Source organism: Oryzias latipes, chromosome 1, assembly GCF_053564925.1.
Source record: "Oryzias latipes strain Hd-rR chromosome 1, Olatipes_Hd-rR_3.1".
NCBI classification, from domain to species: Eukaryota; Metazoa; Chordata; class Actinopteri; order Beloniformes; family Adrianichthyidae; genus Oryzias; species Oryzias latipes.
In genome coordinates, this window is record NC_136237.1 from 25,400,941 (window position 1) to 25,406,935 (window position 5,995).

General features: G+C 35.0%; 1 long non-coding RNA gene across 1 annotated transcript; it reads left to right on the top strand.

The window, feature by feature from the left end:
* The first annotated feature begins 1,248 nt into the window (after positions 1-1,248).
* Positions 1,249-3,699, top strand: LOC144993308 (uncharacterized). The gene is made up of 2 exons (XR_013657062.1): positions 1,249-1,390; positions 3,570-3,699. It is a non-coding gene; the product is annotated as an uncharacterized LOC144993308 (long non-coding RNA).
* The last annotated feature ends 2,296 nt before the right edge of the window (positions 3,700-5,995 follow it).

Sequence of the window (5,995 nt, forward strand, 5' to 3'; positions counted from 1 at the left end):
CTCTAGGGTCCCTCTCTCTTCTTCCCCTCTTTCCTTTTCCGTCCGGTCCAACACCAAAGATTTTCAGACATGATTGAAATTAATAAAGTTTGGCCTCAATTACAAAAGGGGTTTATTCAGACATACCTTTGGTTTGTCTGAAGATTAATAACCCCTCTTGTTAAAGCAAAATATGTCCAACACAAGAGGCCCTCAGCTCTCGTCTGTCTGCCCAGCTGTTGGACAGGACAAGTTTAAAAAAAAAAAAAAATAAAAAAAATAAAAAAATAAAAACTAACCATGGTAAGTTGATGAAACTCATACATTTTATTGTTGAATAGTTGTGTTAAGTGTTGACATATAAGTTGTTTGCGGAGAATTTATTGAAATGAGTGAAAATACGGCATTAAAAATGCAGGCACCATATTTGATCATATGCCCTTTTCACTAAAAACAAAATTTTACTTGGTATGTCTGTTTTTGGACATATGCCCTATGCATCTAACAAACCATATTAGTGCATTTTCTTTACAAATAAAGAAATACAACTTAGAATATTATGTTTTAATGTTGCCAAATGTTTTATATCACTATACAGTGATTCAGAGAGAATTTAAACACTGTTTTTAGATTATGAATAGTGACAAAGAGTGATTTTTGTCAGTTTATGATGTTATGACAGTTGTTTTATTGCATGTGTTTAATTTTTAGTTTCCATCAATCTTTTATGGCAAGAGGAGGGAGACTGCTGTTGTGCCAGTCCACCCTGACATTAGCGATGATGATGAGGATCAAGATGATGACATGTCAGACCCCGACTTCGCCCCACCCACCAACAACCAGGACATTCCCAGACCCTCACACACAGTTGTGTGAGGGTCTATTCAACACTTTGGTTATCAGCACTTTTTGTTATTAGCACTTTTATGTTCTAAAAGTGATGTTCAAATGTTCAAATACATAATATGTGTTTTTCTTATGTTTATATATATATATGTATACTTATTGGAATTTGTTTTACCACTCACGGGCAAGTGACCAAATATGGTAACTTCATTGGCATTGATTTTCTACATGAAAATAAAAAAAATTGAAAAATGTCACCAATGATATGAAGTCTTGTTATGTTCTCCAATAACACTCTAAGGTTGAATTTTTAAATTTTAGAGTATTTCATTGAGTGCCCTATAAAGGGTTAATATGGCAATATTTTCCACCAGAATGGGGAACTGGAGACATAAAAATTCTGCTTTTCCCAGTTTTAGCTGAATCTGCCACGAGGTTCGACAACGTCTTCCATCAACTGCAAAGCGGTGATCGCTGTGGTGGCCAAAACATCCAAATATCAGGCGGGTTACAAAGATTTCAGGCCAAAAGAGAAAGCCTCACATGTGATGAAGTGTCTGTATTGGTATGTATTTACCATCTGTGACTCAGAGTCATTGACCAATTGTTGATCTGTTCACAGTGTTATATGATTATTTAAATTTTGACGATGACGATACAAAAATTGCTGCCAAACCTGCCAAAAAGTCCTGCCTCTCACCACACACATGTTGTGCCCCCTAAGTTGCCCTAAGTTCCCTGATCAAGCACAAACGTGCTTTGCCTGGATGAAGGCCTTGTATCAGGTATACTTGTAATAATAATTTTACATTCACCTCAGTCTCTTGTTGTTCCTCATTATTCATGGAAATTTGATGACACGACATCTTCAATCTGCATGAACTCTAGTTTGATTAGAAACTTTCATTTGTGAACCGTCAGCAGATCTGGTCATGTCTCACCAAAACAACCACACTAATCATTTTATTTTTTCATCCATTAAGGTTGGAAAAACCAGCAGCCCTCCAGTGCTTCAGCCGTCCAACCATCCACTGTTTCAGACATCCATCCTCCCACCACTTCAGCCCCACTACCATCCACCAGTGTGCCAACTTCTGACATTTTACTATCCTGGTACAATCTTATTTTTCTGCACAGTTAGCAAAAATGATATGTTTTTTAGATATTCCTGTGTTTTTTTATCCTCAACAAATGTTTCTCCAAAGAAATACGAAAACACAGAATTATTCATCTGGTGGTTATTTTTACACTTTTCCTCAAATCTTTAATAAGAAAAAAATAATTCAGTTCAAGTTTACTTGTGCTTTTCTTTTTAATGGGCATTACAGTTGATATAAAAAACATATAACATGCAATTAAAATGCTTTTTAGTTAAAAACCTTTTACACACTATTAAAAGATTCTATTAAATATTATTTAAAAAGAATCCTTTCCAAGAAAATGTTGACTACCGTATATCTTCCAATAGTAGCCCTGGTGTTTATTCCATCACAGACAGCATGGTGATGGTTAATGGGTTTATTTTGCAGCAAAATTTCATCAAGAAATGCAGACAAACAGCAGCAGATGAACATTTCAGGATTTATTCAAGTGATGAGAACATTGGATTGTGTTCTGATCAGCACTGGCTGTTGACTTTTCTCCTTCAAGCATCACCCTCCTTATCAAAAATCATGTTGGTTGTCATGAGGATCTTTTTCCTGGAGACACGCCCACCTTTCCGTCTTTGTGCAATAATTCATATTCAAACCAGTTCTTCTAATTTGTCGCTTTTCTTTGCATTTCCACCAGTAAAAAGTAATACGACAAAATACTTGCAGAATTTGTAAAGATTTGGATTTTGTATTATTAATTTGCCTTTTTTAGTCTTTTATTATAAAATAACTATGCATTATTACTTTATTTTAACTAACACATTTATCTTAGTTTACAGTAGTCCTCTTAAACATCTCTTAAACAAGTTTACACTTTTCATCTTTCAGAATGCAGCCGTGTGATTGAAGGAAAAGATTAATATGCAATGAGGACATTTAAAGAAAAAAGGAGCAGTTTTTATTTTACATTGTTACTATTTTAAAGTTGAACTCTAATGTAAATAAATGCTTTTTTATTAATTTGTTTGGCATATTTACTGTGTTAGAGTTATGAAGATTGTTTTGAGTGGTAAACGTTTTTATTTTATTTATGAGAACCAGATGGAGTTAATGGAGTGCTCGTCATGTTTTATGTTGTATATATTATTAATGAATTTATTTATTTATTTTGAAGTGCCTATTTGCAAGTAAAGAAGGCGGGGTTATGGTTAAAATATGTACGGACAATCCAGCAACGTGCCTCTTCAACATGAATTTCCATCAGTTTTTTTGCTTGGTCACAAATAAATACGTCCAAATAATAAACAGCCTAATTTGTTTTTTTGTTTATTTAAAATTATATAAATCTTTTCTAATTTTCTTTGTCAATAAAAGGACAAAAGGGGTAGATGATGGATGCATGTCAAAGTTTTATTATTCATGTTCTACAAGTTGTTAGATATTGATATTTGATGCTTTTGTGCTATGCGTTAAAAATCAATGTAATATTGTAATTATTCACAAATATTTGAATAATACTAATATTTCCTACAAAGGATAATTGACACTAATCAAATTTAAAAACAGTCGTCCTGTAAGCACTGAGTTAACAAACTGTAGCCCATCGTCTTCTATCACTGTATGATGGAACCTTCTCTACTTTTCTTGCAGGGGGGGGGTCATGGCCTCTACGCTGGATTCCAAAAAAGAGACAAAAAAACCCCCGACCTCAACCCCCACTCTTAGTCAGACATGTTTATTTTTTTATTTACAATAATAAATAATATACTATGTACATTTATTTTGTTTTACTTTTTTATACTTAGTTTCCTTATTTCCTGTAATATTTATTAGTAGTTGTTCGTTGATGTTATGTCTTTTTAACCCCTTTTATGTTAAAATAGACGTAAATGATCCAGATGCTGAAATCCTAATTTATAGACAGATTTATGAATGAATTATTCTCAACAGAAGTTCAACACTATTGTGGTAGCAGTTTGACTGTTTTACTGTTTAGTTTTACTGCAATCTGTCGTTCCTCACCCACTGTCCATCCCATAAAAAAGAGCAATTCTAGATCATTAAACTTTTATTATTTGTATTCATAAATAAAAAAGTTAGAAATTATACCCCCCATTTTTCTATCTTTATCAATGAGTTCAAACAAAACATGAACACAATAAGAAACTCTGACAATAAGAAAGCATTTAAAACATTCAATCTGTGCGTCAGTTTCAATGTTTTTGTGAAAAATTTAATAATAATCCCCTGTTTTGTTCCTTTCTTGTTGCTGTTTGGAATTGTTGTTTTGAATTGTTACAGTCAATAAAGTTTGTATAAAAAACAACTGCAATCTGTCATGCGACATGATACCTTCCCTCTGAGAAACATTTGATGTTTTGTTTCTTTAAGTATCTGCAAAACAAAAAGTTTGCATTAGTAATGGAAACATTCATTTCTGTAAAAAATAAAAATAAAAACCTGTTTGTCGCAGGGCTTATTTTTAGAACTTAACCTTCCCGATAAACGTGGGAGCAATCACAAAACCAGTTTAGAGCCAAACGTCTTTTTTTATTATTTGCAGTGTATTTCTAAACTCAATTGGTTGATGTTGAAAAAATACGCTTGCATGGACGTTGACAGAGTACATGAGTCCCTAGAAAAGTTATTGAACGTAAATATTAAACCTCAGACGATCCTATTTTACGAGATTTTTCCACAAGAAAAAAAAAGAAATTCGCGTCACATGACCCCACATCTGATCAGCCCACAGATATGATGGAAAAGATCAGACATTGTACACAGCATTTAGACTTGTAGTGTGAATACTTTAACATGTAAAAGAATATTGAATAAAAAAATCGCTGAGTAAATTTAGAGAACTCTCCAGTCCGTTCCTGAACAACATTCTTCCGGTTTGTTTTAAATGTCCTTCAAAGTCGCAACAACAACACAGCATGAAACCTATACACGGATCCGTAGAAATGTAAATAAAAATAATTAAGAAATAGCAACGTACCTTTTTACGAGATCTTCTATATGAAAAAGAGAAACTCAGGTCACGTCACGTGACCCACGTCAGCCCGCATATATTTATGGAAAAGATCAAACGCCTTCAGATCCTTTGAGGAAAAGTTGAACGTAACAAACAAACTACGAACTGCATGTCTGCAATGAATGGATATTATGAAAATAAAGGGGATATATACTGCTAGAAATGTTTTCAAAAATAAGTTAGTCCACAATCACTCCTATTTTATTGCATTTTCTGCGGAAAAAAAGAGAAACATATTAGTCACGTGACCCACGCGCACGTCTGCAGATATGAATGAAAGTTAACCTTATTGTCCAACGTAACAGAGCCTTTGGGAGAAAAAGTTGAACGAAACAAGCAAACTACAAACTGTATGTCCAAAATGAAAGCATATTTTAAAAGAAAATGGTATATTTCTCACTAGAAATGTTGTCAAAATAAAAATTAGTCCTCAAAATATCTTGTTTTATGGGATATTCCACCGAAAAATGAACGAGCATCCGCCATGTTTTTTGCTCACGGCAGGCAAAACCTCCAAAGTCACGTGATCCTGAGAAGGCTCATAGAAAATGAATAGGAAAATGAAACGTATCCGCCTCACAGTTTAGGGGGCGTTTTTGTAAAACTCTCACGCATTTCCATGTGGACAAATGTAGTTACCACACATTTTAGGATGAGACCGGGTTGCTTTTTCGCCGCGTTAATCTCCGTGTTAGCGGCTTCCTCCTCAATTCCACGGGTAGATCACTTGGTGCTGTGTCTCCCCGATGCCGTAAGGTTAATAAGGACTCCCTGGCGTAGACGTGTCGTTGAGCTCCAGCCAAGGTCACAGGAGCTTTGGAGCAGCTTACCCCGAGAAGTTCTCGGACAGCTCCGAGCAATAGCAACACGAAAATAAGGACTAAACGCATTCTTGCATGTGCAGGATCAGGCCAGCGGAAAAGTAAGAAAACTCAGAAGTTAGGACCAAACATTCACACAAGCATACAGAAACAGCACAGCACTGAGGCCCGGGTCGCGTGCGGAGCCGCACCATCGGACGTTGCACAGTGCAGGCAACTTT